This window comes from Limulus polyphemus, unplaced genomic scaffold, assembly GCF_000517525.1.
Source record: "Limulus polyphemus unplaced genomic scaffold, Limulus_polyphemus-2.1.2 Scaffold5645, whole genome shotgun sequence".
NCBI classification, from domain to species: domain Eukaryota; kingdom Metazoa; phylum Arthropoda; class Merostomata; order Xiphosura; family Limulidae; genus Limulus; species Limulus polyphemus.
The window spans coordinates 17,346-32,472 of NW_013671255.1; the positions used below are offsets into that span (position 1 = coordinate 17,346).

The 15,127-nt window shown below is 36.4% G+C and overlaps 1 long non-coding RNA gene across 1 annotated transcript in view; it reads left to right on the forward strand.

Moving 5' to 3' along the window:
- The first annotated feature begins 1,183 nt into the window (after positions 1 to 1,183).
- LOC111089237 overlaps positions 1,184 to 15,127 on the forward strand; it is a 16,034-nt gene continuing 2,090 nt past the window's right edge. Inside the window, exons 1-2 of the long non-coding RNA XR_002613542.1 lie at positions 1,184 to 1,420; positions 7,169 to 7,341. This is a non-coding gene — a long non-coding RNA (uncharacterized LOC111089237). The remainder of the gene's footprint in view (positions 1,421 to 7,168; positions 7,342 to 15,127) is intronic.

The following is a 15,127-nucleotide window of genomic DNA, read 5'->3' on the forward strand; positions in this document are numbered from 1 at the left end:
AAAGTTGCACCTTTGGCCATCCAGCTTTCCTGTCACATAGACACTGTGTGTGCTTGGCATTCTACACCTAGCTGTTGGGACTTTCATGATGGGGGTTGGCGAGTGTCCCTCAAAACCAACCACTACTGGTCTCCTTGAGGCTGACTTGTTGGTAATATTCTTCTTACACTAGCTCCTCATATGCCCTTGCTCTCCACAGTTCCAACAACCTGTGTTGAAGTTGCCAGCATTGAGCTCTCTTGTGCCCAGGTTTGTTACAGTGCCAGCAAAGTCCCTCAAACCTCTTTGAAAGTTGACCTTTTCTGGCCTTGAATCCTGATGGCTGTACCAACCTTGGTACCTCTGTGCTGGACTTAACGTAAGATTCGAATTCAAGAGCTCTGGCCATTGCATCCTGCATAGTAGAGGGGTGTGCTTGCTTCACTTGTATCTTCAGCTGTGGACTTGTCAAGTTCCTTCGAGAATCTCATGACGTGTTACCAGCGTCACGTGACTTGCGCTGTCGTAACAATATTAATATGACGATAACGTCACGCGAAGCTGGAAGCATGCACGCTGGAGTTTCTCGAAGGATCATGACTGTTCCTGGCAACTCTAGTCTTTTCTAGGCGCCCTCTTTTTTTGTATTTAAGCCCGGCTAATAAAGCGGAGATATAATAGCAGATAGTGAGATATAGGGACAGATAATTGAGTCAAGTGAGCGGTAGTGACCGTAAGTAAAGTGCGTGAATCGTTGTGAATTATAGCGTGTGTTGAAGTGAAAGTGACTGTGGAAATCCTGTGTATTGCAAAGTTGTATTGAGAAAGAATAAACTAGTTTTATTTAAGAAAGGACTAGTATCGCTGAAGTTTCTCGGGAAGAATTTATACCGGAAATTAACAAACGAACAGAGACGCAACAATATGATCAATTACTGCAAATAAGGTTGAAACGTTTCATCTTGTAGCTAAAAGGGTTTATTTCACCTATCAGATACATTTCTTATGTTAAAGCCATTTTGGTTGGCTGTGACCAATATGGATTTCAAAGTGGCTTCAAAACTTTAGGTAATTTTCAGACTTTCTTTTTTTCTTCCAGACATAAGTTGAAGTTTCTAGGTTTTCGCTCTCTGAGGCTAAAGACGTGTTTGTTTTCTTCGCGTAATAAGTTTGTTTTTTTGATGTAATTCTAAAAATGTATAAAATATATACTTAATAATATAAAAATGGTTAATATATTTCCATTTTTTTGCATTCCTTGCTGAAGTATATTCAATAAAGAAGTGAGAACTAATAACCTAGTCCAGTCTTTCTGCAATGAAAGCCTAACGTAATTATACAACGAATGTTAACAACTGTGCAGACTTCGATTTTAGTTTTACTTTTACGTAGTGAGAATGAGTGGACTACTTTTAGTTTAACAACTGCTAATGCAGTAATGGTATGTATTTCAGTTCTGACAATAGGTCTACTAAATATTACAACACAAGTCAAGTCTGAAGTATAAAATAACTTGTATTATTTTCAGTAATAGTAACGCCTAATAATTAATAAATCAAGAATGTATACTTGAATGTATACTCACACGATTTATTATATTTGTTAGGCCTTCAAATTCGATGACGAGGAACCCACTTTGAGACTAATAATGGTTGGAAACGGCTTGAGTGGGTAATGAAGAAAAACTTTAGGATAAGTTTAACATAACTGCAAGTGTTAAAGTTTTTCTTCATCACCCATTCAAACTGTCTCCAACCTTTATTGTTAGGCCTTGCTGAGAATTTAGCGCGGGTCTGATTTTGAAGTTTTACAATATTCAGGTTATCACTATCGGTATCACTTATCCGCTCCAACTTAATTCACTACAAGGCTTAAATGCTCGATATCGTACAATATGTTTTGATTTAATTTTAAGTTTCAACTAATATCAGAACGCTAGTATTACTGCTAGTTATTAGTACTACTAGTAATAGTAGTATTAATATTATTAGAAAGTAGTATTACTATTATTATTAAGATGGTGTAATGTATTATTGGTGTAGTAAAAATGAAAATGAAATATATTACCACTACTAGTAGTACTAGTTCAAGTAGTTGTAATACTAATAGTAATTACTACTTAATTTTTAAGTTTAAAGTTAAACGTTAAATGACCCAAACTGTTTTACATGGTAGTAATTTTAGAAATTATTAAAAAATTACGTTTTTCATTTCAATTCCTCAAGTTATCCTTATCAAATTTAAAGTTCAAGATAACCAACAGAGTTTATTTAGAATTGCTAATAGAAATAACTAAATGGTGAAGCAACAGTTTCCATTATATATTATGATAAAATTCATAGTATGGAGCACAATATAGCCCATAGTCTTTAATCTTTTTTTCGGTATAAAACTTGGATCATTTTGTTAAATAACAATGTCATTTTAATATTATGATTGTAAGAAAAAGCCCATGAAATTTTTGAAAAATTAAGTTATCATAAATTATAAATCAACTTGCATATTTTTATTGTAAATGTAATTCCTTATTATATTCATTTATGCATTGTAATAAATAAATATTTTTTGTAAATATTTTTATAGCACATGATTTGTTCCATATTTCCTCTGCAGATTTGAACAGTGTCTTTGAGCATGTGCAAATGTAAATGCACTACTTTGCATGAAATTCAACAAACAAACAATTTATAAAAGGAATAACAGATGATCAAAATAATTCCATGTTTGGTGATTTGAGACATTTTCTGATAAATTGATGAACTAATTTTGACAAGATATATTCCACAGAATACAGAAAACTGTAACTTAAGTAAGAAAATCATTATGTACAAACAGATGGTGCATTCTTAATAAAATTTCTTATATAGTCTTCTTCACTGACAGTTGACAGATAAAACATGTTAGATAATATCAGAACTGGTGTATCTGTCAATATAAGCATTGGAATATTCAGTTATTCCTGCTAAAGCCTCATCCATAAGTCTTTGGAAAGTGACAGGTGCATTTTCAGGCCAAAAGGCATCACTTTAAATTGGTAAAGTCCATTATCAGTTACGGAGGCAGTTTTATGGCGATTTTCCATCTTTACAGATATTAGATATTTGGGCCCACACATTTGCAATACTGTTTGCCAATTTTGGAAAGATAAGACGTTATGCTTTTATTGTTATTATTATTATCTTTTGTTATTTCAGTTCCATAACATAAGTTTTGTTTGATTGGTTAATACTCATAGTCAAGTTTAGGTTAGCCATTAGTCTTAGTTGTATTTTTCAGCCATTCCATTTGCTTAGGCTTACCATGATCTTTGTTATTTTAGGATTACCTGTAATTCACCATACTGGTGTATCTGTAATTAATTTCACTATATTGTTTTTCTTTCTATTCACTTGGTTTGTGTGGAACTCTTGAGCTGGGATCCACACAACTTTTCCCAATATTGTACATACTTATTGTTCGGTTAAGTATTTCATTTAGAGCTTAGTGATATTTTTAGGTATTGTTCATTTAGACTTTTTAAATGTATATTTTCGGTGTACTGGTAATTCCACTTCTGCATTAATTATCAATTATGTTAAATATCTTGTTCGATTAGGCTTAATAAGTCTGTTAATTTTGGTTTCTCTGTGTTTTTTTTATGGCTTTATCGATATTTAGGTTATTTATCTTTTCTTCAACACAGAACATCGCATCCATCTGTTTATTTCACTACACAATTTCTTACCATTAATTTCACTTGTGAGGGCCCCCGGGGTCAAAACTACCTGCTCCCAGTATTGCTCGTCTTCCTTCTATAACAGCAGACCCAGTTTATCAGATGACTTAAGTTTGTCAGTTTTCCTCCATCTTCTCAAGGAATGCATTCCTGGCCTCTACTGCAAAATGTGCCAGGCCTATCTTAAGTTCTTTTTCAACATGTTTTCTCCACTTCTTTGTCTGTTATATTTCTCTTTCACCCTTACCCATTGGGTTTAGATTGTGAATCGACTGGCTTTTTCTTCCTTGTACTCTTCTTCCCATCTTCACTTCCTGGTGTCTTCACTCCTAACCTGCACCTCCCTTTTTCCCTGCATGTCTACCCTAGCATCAGTTGGAGGTACTTCATCTGTCAAGCACTCGGACTACATTTCATAAGTTCTTCTCTCATTCTCTGCTTTGGATAGCTGTTTCTTTCTTGTCAGGGTACCGTCATTCACCTGTTGCCATTCTTCACTTTTTCATGAGACTGAGATTGGGTAAGTTACCTTTTCTTATATATACCTCTTCTATTTCAAGAGCATGTCCATCTTTTTCTTACTGGATCCTGCTCTGAGGTGAGTAGTGCCTGACCAGGTATTCTTTAACCTTTAAAATCTGCATTGTTCAGCCATGTTGACTTGTTTATTATGTTCCATGGCTACGCAGTGCACACTGTTGAGATGGGGGGATTCCACAAGATTGCTTGAAGGTTATCCTCATGATGGAATTGGTTCATAAATATGCCCGTTCCGAATTGTACTTCCCGTGGACTACATGGATAAGGCAGAATTGGATAGTTGCCCATCCCTGCCATGCCTTGTATTGAATAAATTGGTATGGTCTGCTTTTAAAAATAGGGTTTTGTGGTCACCCATTGCACTGTATCAGGTGTTGATGAAAATGCAAGGAGTGAGATGTCAAATTGAAGTTCACCCCTTAGATTGGAATCCCTCATCCTACCCCCATGTTGGATGTTGGTTCCCAGTGGCTGGGTTTTGGATTTAGAGTAGAACCAATCAACATAAGTCCTCACACATGTATTACTGATGTCTGTTTTCCTTCCTCAGTTATACACCATCTGTGTTGTAGGTCACATTGGACATACTTGGGATTGTTACGTTTTTTTCCTTCTGCCCCCCCCTGATGTATCTTACTCCAAGGATGTTTTTGCACATGTGTTGGTTCTGTTCAATTTCACTGTTGAAGGAGTTGATTTCTCTGTGGTAGACATCTTTTCGATACCGGATGTTGGGTTCCTGGATCGATATATAATTTCCTATTCTTAACATGTGCCCTGTTCTGGAGTCAAGAGGGTTTGAGATCCCATATGGTCTCTTGAACTTCAGGTGAAGATGGTATGATCCTCATCCTACCCCTTGGGGGCACTTCCATTTTTTTCCCCACACATTTGGATGTGTTCCTCTGTTTTTTTCCACCTGTATATACCACACCTTTTTCTGATAAGCAAAGAGTATACCTGGTTCAGAAGTGGTGTGGTCTTCCACATCAGATTTTCAGATCTGACCCTCTCATTTCAAGGTGTGTCATTTGGATGCTTCTTTTCTTCCCTCCCATCAGTCCCTCCACCTATTCAATGTGGGATTCCCACCCTTCCTCCACACTGAAAACGGTGCTTCCATTTCTGCCAAAACTCAAACTGGTAGTTTGGTAGAATGGAATAGAGGGAGTCAGTCAAATGTGTAATGAGAGTATGTAGCACTCTCATTGGTGGAGGGTTGTCACATGATGATTTGCATTGGAATGAGTCACTTCCAGTGGAGGGGAGGCAGAAAGCTTGTGGCATGCATTTATTTTTATTTTTTTTACTGAACGAGAATACTTATGTGAAAGCAGGTAAGTACCTATCAAAACTACATTTTCAGTATGGGAAAATTACAACTTTTGTAAAGAGCTCCCACAGGCTGGTTTAATTACTTTAGAATCCAACTTACAAGATAAATTGTTCTTCTCTATCTCTACTGTTACAATACAAACTGTGAAACTTTCACTTTAGAAATTGCGTCTTATGGCTAAACTGACAATCATGCAGTATAACTTCACTTTTTTCACTTTTACTTTCACTAACTTCACTTTCTTCCTCTCTGTATCTGCACGTATTTAAAAACATGCGAAATAAAAATCTAGAAATATCTAGCCCTCTAGTAACAACAATATTAAACACAATGAAGCTTAGAGTAAGATAATGTCAACAACATTACAAAAGCCTAGTACAACAATTAAATTGCACACATAACATACAACTCCAACAGAGTTATGTAACGAAACTTGTCATAATTATTGCTTTTCAAATAATTAACTTTTAAAACTCTTGTTATGAAAACTAAATAATAACTCTTAAACTGAACAGTCTTGTATATCCAACGAAGTACAACACAAATGATCCTGCAAATAAATTGTGTATGAATTTATATATTACAGAGTAACTTTCCTTAGTTGGTATTATGGTTAATTTTGACTAAAGGAGTTTGTTTATATCAAGAGGTTATTTAAAAAAAAAATTTTTTTTTAGTTATCATTTGATATTGCAGCTTTTTCTACAGTGTTAATTCACAAAATAAAACTGATTTTTAAACAACTGTTAGCTGGTAAATAATTTTATTTCAAATGTCCAGTTATGGGAATGAGTTAGTATGCTCTTGGCAATCAGTTTTAATCAATGATCTGATAACATCCAACAATGTAAAGTTGAACCTAACTAATGATAGATCAAAGTGATTTTGGAATGCAGCATTCGCTGTAACAAAATACAGTGTTTAAAACCAGTATTTAATAAATGAACCATAACTTTCAGCCTTAATTACATACATAATTTTTTTGCATTGAATAAAAAAGTATTTTCCTATAATTACTGCTTGATTAAAATAAACACGACACAGTTTACAGATACTTCAGTATAAGTTTGTTCATGTACTTGAGATATTGAATAGTACTGTACAGGAGAGAAGAAGCGGTTAGCATCAGAGCCACATCTGTAGTTTATCAGCTTCATCAACATGTTTGTGAACATCATTTTCATCTAGTACAAAGGTGATATGAGTTGAAATGAAAACATCACGTACAGATCACAAACATACATTGTTCGAATTCTAGCATAAGTTGTATTTTTACATAATGTAAGTTATGGTAGGTGTATATCGAGGTTATCAAAATATTTATCTGTTCACTGCTTTGGAGCAGCTGAGGATTCTGTTAAGTAGAAAAAATCAAGTTAAATTATTTATTTAAACTATAGTAATGAAAGAATAGAAGAACAGAAACTGAAATAATGATAAACTTGTACATTTGTGTGTGTGTTTATATATCTATATATGTGTGTGTATTATTTTTAGAATATGTCTTTTGTTTTCTCAAAAATATCTATCAATAAGTGTATCTTTCTTATACTATAAAAAAAGTTACAAGATGCATGTCTTTTTATCTGCCCCTTTAGTTCAACTTACATGGTGTAGTACCAATGGAGATGTCCTGATCTTCTCTATGCATACATTTCAATGGAAAGCCCATCTCTACAGGTGTATGTACTCCTTTGAAATATGAAGACATCTTTAAGAAAAGCAATTTTGTTTTTTGCTGTTATATGGATATTTACAACTCGTACTCAATGTAAGGTATTTTTCTTTGACTAGCTAGTTTTATAAGTGCTTAATATTGAAATTAATGTAGAATGAACATTGGATAATATGTATATGATAGAGTATTTCTATTTAATAAGTACTGAGCTTTGAGTTATATTTTTTATAGTATGTACAAAGGGTTGAGTACTTTATATTAAAATGATTCTGAATATGCAAATTGGCATGCCATGTGACAATTGTAACTTATATAGCCATGGTGGAACAGCATGTATCAGAATTTAATTTTGACATTTTGTAGGTTGGGTTATACCACTGTAAAATGATTTCTTTTGGGAAGGGTATTTAACAGTCATTTCAACACATAATGCTTATGCACTCAGGACATAAAGATGTGTTCAGATTGGGGATATAGAATTTCCAAGCAGTGATATACTTTGTACATAATGACATCAAAAACAAAAGAATATGGAACAGCTTGGGGCACCAGGAACATCCAAAAGAGATCTGCAACAAATCATACCCCAGCTACAGTAAGCAAAGTGTGGCATCTTGTAACAGGCTAGAATTCATAAATACAAAGGTCAGTGGCTAAAGCCATTTATGTGCAATAGTACCAAGCAACAGTACACTATATAATAAAGAAGGACCTCCATCTTGAGAAGTAATGCAAATCACTTGTTTTGCTTCCAAGACATAGCCATTCAACTGTTGCATATCTCAAACTGCTGGAAAATGAAATGGGTGTTCATGTTATTCCATACAATGATATACTGGAATGGTCAAGGTTCTGGATGCAATGTGTATAGATTTCTGTACAATTGGACTGTTGAAACAGTTACTGGGAAACTGTTGTCCACCTACATGAGATAGAATATTTAAAGTAGCAGGGAAGAGTGGTATGTGAGAACTCTATGGTTTGCAGTGGAAACTACTTACAGGGCTATTGTCAAGAAGCATAGTTGTCAGATGGAACTTGGCATGACAACATGGAAAACTCCAAATTTATTTTAATATAATGTATTTAACCTCTGTACTATAATGAATCTAAATATTCTAAAATAACTGTTTTGCCTAGTTTAAGCTTCAGACCTGTGGCTTACTATTGTATTGTGTGATTGATACTTTACCAACTGAGCCATCGGGGCTTAAGTTACAAGCAGACAACCATTTTGTCTCAAGTGTCACCATTTCCATTCCACTCCATCAAGGCTTACATTCGAGGTGACCATATATGGAGGTTTCACTTAGCCCAAAATCTTCAGGTCACAACGTACTCCCTATATTCTCATACATTCAATAAACTTGAAATATACTTGTGTCAACAACACTACTACACAATACATTATCCCACCAAATGAGCCAAGCATGTATACTGTACTTGTGATTTGAGTGAGCATCATCGAATCTGAGATGGCTCTAAAGAATAGAATAACCACTAGTTGGGTAACAAGGTATTGAAAACCTTTTGTGAATCTTATGCTGTACTAAGGTACTTGGATTCAAATATCAAAAAATCGTCTACTCATCCTAACAGTTATGATACATACTGTATTATGCTCTAAAATTCTTGCATTTTTATGCAACAAAATATGGCTATTTTGTTAAAAGTAAAAAATAATTCAAATTTCTGATATATCTTACCTCTACTCACAAAAAGCTTTCTCAACTTGTACTTCCCTCTATTGGCAAAAATATTTGCTCCCGCCATTAGTCTTGTTACTCCCACTTATTACTGCTTACCAATATGCAAATGATTATGCAGCAACCCTCCACCAATAGGAGTGTGACACTACCCTTATCATAACTAGCACCCTCTAATCATGCACATGTTAATCACTTCTTGATTGGCTGTCCTACTGGTTAGATATGTTTTTCGTTCATGGTTTAATTAATCTATCCACACATTTTTACTTTTGTGAATTACTCATTCAGTTGATTTGTTATTTTACATTTTCATTATGTTTCTTGGAGAATTATTTTAGTTTTTCATGGCTCATGAAATGATGGCTCTGGTCCATCTGGAGTTGACCACATTCATGCTACAATCAGAACACAGTGATGATTGTCCTGACAAGATTTTCAGTGATCTTTTAGTTTTGGATTTGGACAGCCCCCCCTTCCTGAATGTGCCTTTTAGTCATGTCTCATTTCAGGGGACTTGCTCAAACCTATTTCCTCTTTGGTTGATTTGTTATTCAGGTATGTTATGTTCTGTACTTATCTCCCTTTTACTCTGTTCCACCCCTGCTCTTATTGAATGTTCCGATCCCACCTCCTCCTTTGTATGAGCAGGGCTTTCCAAGAGTATATGACACATACTGCTCCCTTCCATGGTTCCTGAGTCCATTTGTGTCTTCCCAGAAATCCTCACCTCTCCCATGAACTTTTCCCATCACCCTTCTGGGTTGAATTTGCCAGTTCATTTGTCTGGCATTTTCTTCTCTTTCTTCCAATGACTGTCACCTTTTTCATGTTTTCTTCCTGTCAGATCCATCACCTTACCATGTCTCTGGCTGCACATTTTCATTTTTCCTTGGAGCACATCATTAGTGCTGTAATTGTTTATCTGTAGTGGTAAGTACTCCGTTCATTTTACTTTTCCTTTGCATGGGCCTTTATGGCATCTTTGGATCCCACTCTGTGCCAAGTGTTGCCTAAGCAGTATACATAGTTTTAAATCCTCACTCTATGACCTGTGAATATGCTAGATGACTGTGATGTTGAGACTCTTCCTACCACATACCTGATGTACCATTCCAGATGCCGCCAGGTGTTGGTTGATCGACTCTGTCCAATATGTCCTCCATGCATCGATATTAAATGTAGAAAAAGAGACAAAATAACACATCACAAGGTCATTTTACACCCACCATTAAAATGGGATGTTCCATTGGACCGTTCATAGGTGTAATTCACAGTCTTTTGCTTCATAAATTTGTTCCTCTTGGACTGTACACTCATGGACTGACATGAGTGAAGCAGACAGGGATCACTGACCATCTCTGATAATCTGTGGTGTTTGATGCTTGTCCTACTGCAGACCTGATGTACAATTCCAGAAGCCACCATATATTGGATGATGCACTGTGTCAACAGGATAGTTCTGCTTTTCAATATAAGGTATCACGGTCACCCATTGCACTGTCTCCAGTGCTGCTGTCCTTTGGTCTGTCCAATACATTATTTCTCTCCTTCTTTTGGTGGAGTATGGAAGTCCTTGCCACTTACCAGGTACTAGCCACTGGGTTGGTGGACCATAATAGACTGTCCTCCTGGGTGTGCACAATACTACTCAGTTTGAGAGTAGGGCAGTAGCATTCTGGGGGTTTCAATGGCATGACACCCTTCCTACCATGAACCTGATGTACAATTCCAGATGCTGCCAGGTATTGGCTATAGCACTCTGCCATATATATTACAATTTGCCCCTCTGGCTGAGATATACTCCTTCCTACATAAGTCCTAACATGTGTTTTGCTGGTACCCTCCTCCTACTGTGGACTGGATGATCAATTCCCAATGCCATAGGTTTTGGATTGGAGATGTAACCCCAAACTGGCAGTTCCTCTTCTTACCATCTTCTGGATGCTGGTTCCTGGTGGATCAGGGGTTGGTTGTAGCTGGATAAAACATGACTTCCTGCTTGTGTAAGACTTGGTACCCTCCTTCTAATGCTGCCAGGTTTTGGACTGGAGATGAACACCCATTTGGTCTCTCCTCCTGTCAGTTCCTGGTGGATCTGGTGTTGGTTATGTTGGAGGTGTGAGCTCTCCTTCCCTCCTGGTACCCATTTCCTACTGCAAACCTGATGTGCAGTTCCAGATGTTGGTTGAAGTTGAACTCCCATTTATGGTGTGTTGCACCCTAGCCACTTTATACCAGGGGTCCCATTATTTCTGTATTTTTTGGGACCCCCTCCAAGTTCTTTCCATTTACATTTTGGCAACACATTACTGAAAGGCAAAGAGTATACCTCGCTCAGAAGTGGTGCGGTGTCCCACTGGTGTGTTGTTTTTAATTCCTTATTATACCTCATGGTCTCCCTTTGGGCACTTCCTAGAGGGAGATCATCTTCTCACCAGCCCTCCACCAGTTCAGTGTGGGATTCTAGCTTTCTGTGAGAGAAGTTAAGATACCGTATCAGAAGTTAACATTTTCCTAAACTGAAAATGTATTTCCTATAAATACTTACCTCCTCTCACATTTCCCATTCATCCTCCCCACTTCCAGAGTGAATTGGTTTGGTTAGTTATGACCAATCTCAAAGTGATTAACATGTGCATGATTAGAGAGGGTGCTAGTTATGTTATAGGTAGTGTTGCACTCCTATTGGTGGAGAGTTACTGCATGATAACTTGCATGTTAATGTGCAGTAATAAGTGGGAGTAACAAAGCTAGTGGTGAGTGAAAATTTGTGCCAATACAGGGCAGCAGAAGTTGAAAAGCTTTTTTGTGTGAGGAGGTAAGTATCTATTGTAAATAGATTTTCAGTAGGAAAATGTTAACTTTTGTTACTGATCCCTTATGTTTTTTTAAATTTCCACTAAGATTTAAAAAAAAGATTATGTAAATCGATAGAAGTTGAAAGCAGTGGTTTCTTTATTAATATCAAGTCTCCTTCATGATGATTATAATGGGTCTGTGACCCACTGAAACATGTAGAAGAATTTTATAAAGTTTTTATATTGTGTCATTTTAAATACTGGGTATCTAGTTTTTAACATAAATATCTATAGTATGGGTATGTTATGTTTATAATACTTCAGATATGCTACTCACCTCTCTGCAACAAAAAAAGAACTATTACCTCATGGGAACTGCTGTTTAAATACCTGTGCATGCCACAAGCCTTGAACAAAGTTCCCATTCTTACATGTACTAATGTGCATTGCACTATTTTATGATGTAATTATCATTAGACTGTAGCCTTCCACCAGTAGGAGGGCTCCATACACAGTGATCCCCATATTATTAACATTTGAACATAGGCTTATTCTTTTCTTGGAACTGCTTGTCTTTAGACGTGTTGTTTCGTCAGATTTATCAGAATTTTTGTGTTTATGATTTTAACTTTTCTTCACATTCTTTCCTTAATTTTCATGATTATATAAAAAAACAACTCTGAATTTTAAACTTATCAGCTAGAACTTTCCTCCAAATTACCTTCAATATGATTTTCGTTTAATTGGCTTTGTACTTTTGGGACACATGTTCCTGTTGTTTAATCCACCTAATAGGTTTCATCCAGTACTTTTCAAGGTCATCATTAGGCATATGCACCCACTCCATACCTGGTTCGTTTTCTGACTAATAACAAAACAAAAACACAAAAATTGTATTCTATCTATTTTACAGAATGGAACACCACTACATTAGTTTTGTGGATTAACTGGATTATGCATTCATGTTCCCATATTTTATAGTTCTCGAGATTTTTAACACTTCTTCACAGGAGTCGGTCAGTATTATAATGGTGACTAAAGACACTCTTAACAGTGAGTGATATTACCACCACTGAGCACCATGTAGTTAACTGTTCTGATCTTGAATCTAGGATTCTTGACCTCCTGCTTCTGTTACTTCTTGTAATTGTTCCATCTTGTGTTTCTATGCTTGTTTTTTGCTTCTTGATTTCTCTTATCTTTTATTACATGGAGTCCACAGGTATGTATTTTTTACTTTTTCTCTCCAGTAATTTTTTGCTGCAACTCAGGCTCCCTTGTTGCATAAGCCTCTTTTACCTTAATCTGTTTTTTGTTTTGTTTTTTAAGTCTAGGGACCTCCAATTTTTCTGTATCTCCATCTAATCATATTTCTCCCTTAATCAAATGATTTGTTCATTTGGAGGCTCTCCATCGTGACCGTGTCAGCTTTACTGGGGTAACTTGTACATACCTGGTTTGGGGTCTCAGACACTTTCTCTGCATCCTGATTCATTTGCCTGCCTTTTGATTCCTCCAAAATGTCAAACATTTGTTTTTCATCTCTTTTCTTCAAGTTGGCTACAGCCTCATCCTTTTTCATTGGGTCCAATTGGTTTTTACTTGGAAGCTACTCTATGGAAGTTTGACCTCTACTTCCACTTCCAGTGTGGCTTCCCCTGTTGCAACCCACCTTCTCCTTTAAGAGTCCTTTTGTTTGAGGTTGCTGGTTTGGCTCTCCAATCCTGTATCTTATTCATTTGGGGGTTTCTTTCTGTGTATATGCAGGGCTGGCTTAGCCTACTTCTTTGTCTTTGTGACAGGGAGATTTTTAATACCAGGGCTCTCATGTCTCCCTATTTCATGCATGAGTTTTTTCACGGATCGAAATATTGCATTCCTGCATTCCCGAGGAATTAAATTTTGCTTAAGGAAAATTTCATATTTTTAGTTGGCTTTCCCCATCGGGAATGCATGATCCATCTGTATTCCTTTAGTTATGACCAATGAAAGTGAACGTGTTGTCTGTATTAAATAAAAAAACAATTCCTGAGGAAAAGCAACTTTACATGAGCACAAATGAATGTAATTGTATTTCATTGTTTCTATCCCTGCTCTTTAGTCCTTCATTCATCATGGATATGCCTGCATGTGTCCCCTTAAGTGGTTTTTGGCCTGTCAATGCAGGTATTTGCAGAGATACATTGTTTTCTTTTCTTGTTCTGAGGTCGTAATAGCTCACTCGATCCCACGTGACCCTGGGTATCCCTCTACCCTAATCCTACCCAGATTTGCATCAGAGCTCAGAGGTCAGTCTATGGGCTCCTTCTGCTTACATATGGTTTCCATATCTGTATTGAGTGTAGCACAGGTGACACTTTATATTGGCTTTTTGCTTTATAAAAAAAAACAGTCTGCTCCTGTTCCCAGTTCTGGCTGCCTGGTCTATTTGTGGCATCTGGTCTTCAGGAGCAAGGTTTCTGTGTGTCTACATTCTTGGGCTGGTGACTACTCCACAGGCTTGCCATCATCTTCCTTCTTGTCTGTCTAGTCTTCTTATAATGATCTACTCAGACACCTCCTCTGTTAAAATAATAAGAAACACACAATGTTAAAATACATACACAAGTAAAAACATTTTTAATTCAGGCCATAATATTTTCCTTCTTCTAGTAATGTATCTCCTTCCTCTTTGCCCTGTTGTTTATGTACACCCCATTTGGTTTGTTTTTTTCTTCTATAGGTGATGACCCTTTTCTTATTTTTCATGTCTCCTCCTATTGTGTTTGTCATCTGTTGATTCTAACCACCATTGTCCTTTGTATGAAAGTTTGCAGATGAGGGTGTGGACAACCTCCTGATACATTAGTGTCCCATTACTTACACCACAGGGAGGTTTAACCTACCCCTGGTTTTTGTCTTTATCCAGTTGTCAATCTCCGCTCTTCACAGTGGCTCAGATGGTGAGTTGTTTTTTAATTCTTTCATTTTCAGATCTCACAACTTTATTCAAGATATGTATCTATATTATGGAAACAAGGGAACCCACTAAGTAGCCAGTGTTGCCTCACAGGGAATACTTACCCAAAATCCACATTGAGTATAGTAGTATAGAAAGTGTTAAGCCCATCCACTCCTACTCAGTGTCCATTTTTGACTACTTTGACAGTTTCTGTGTATTTTATCTTCCACATAATTCTGTACTTGTGTAAAAAAAACAAAAAACATGACAGCATTTGATGTGAGCCTGCTCTTTTTATTTGTGGTACAGTGTAGCCCCGTTATAACGCGATCTTTGGGGTCCTTAACACTGCGAAACAAGCGGGGCGAGCTAAGTCGGGGTTTTGTAAAGGTACACTTAAAATATTAAAAGTTATTAGTATGTAAACTATA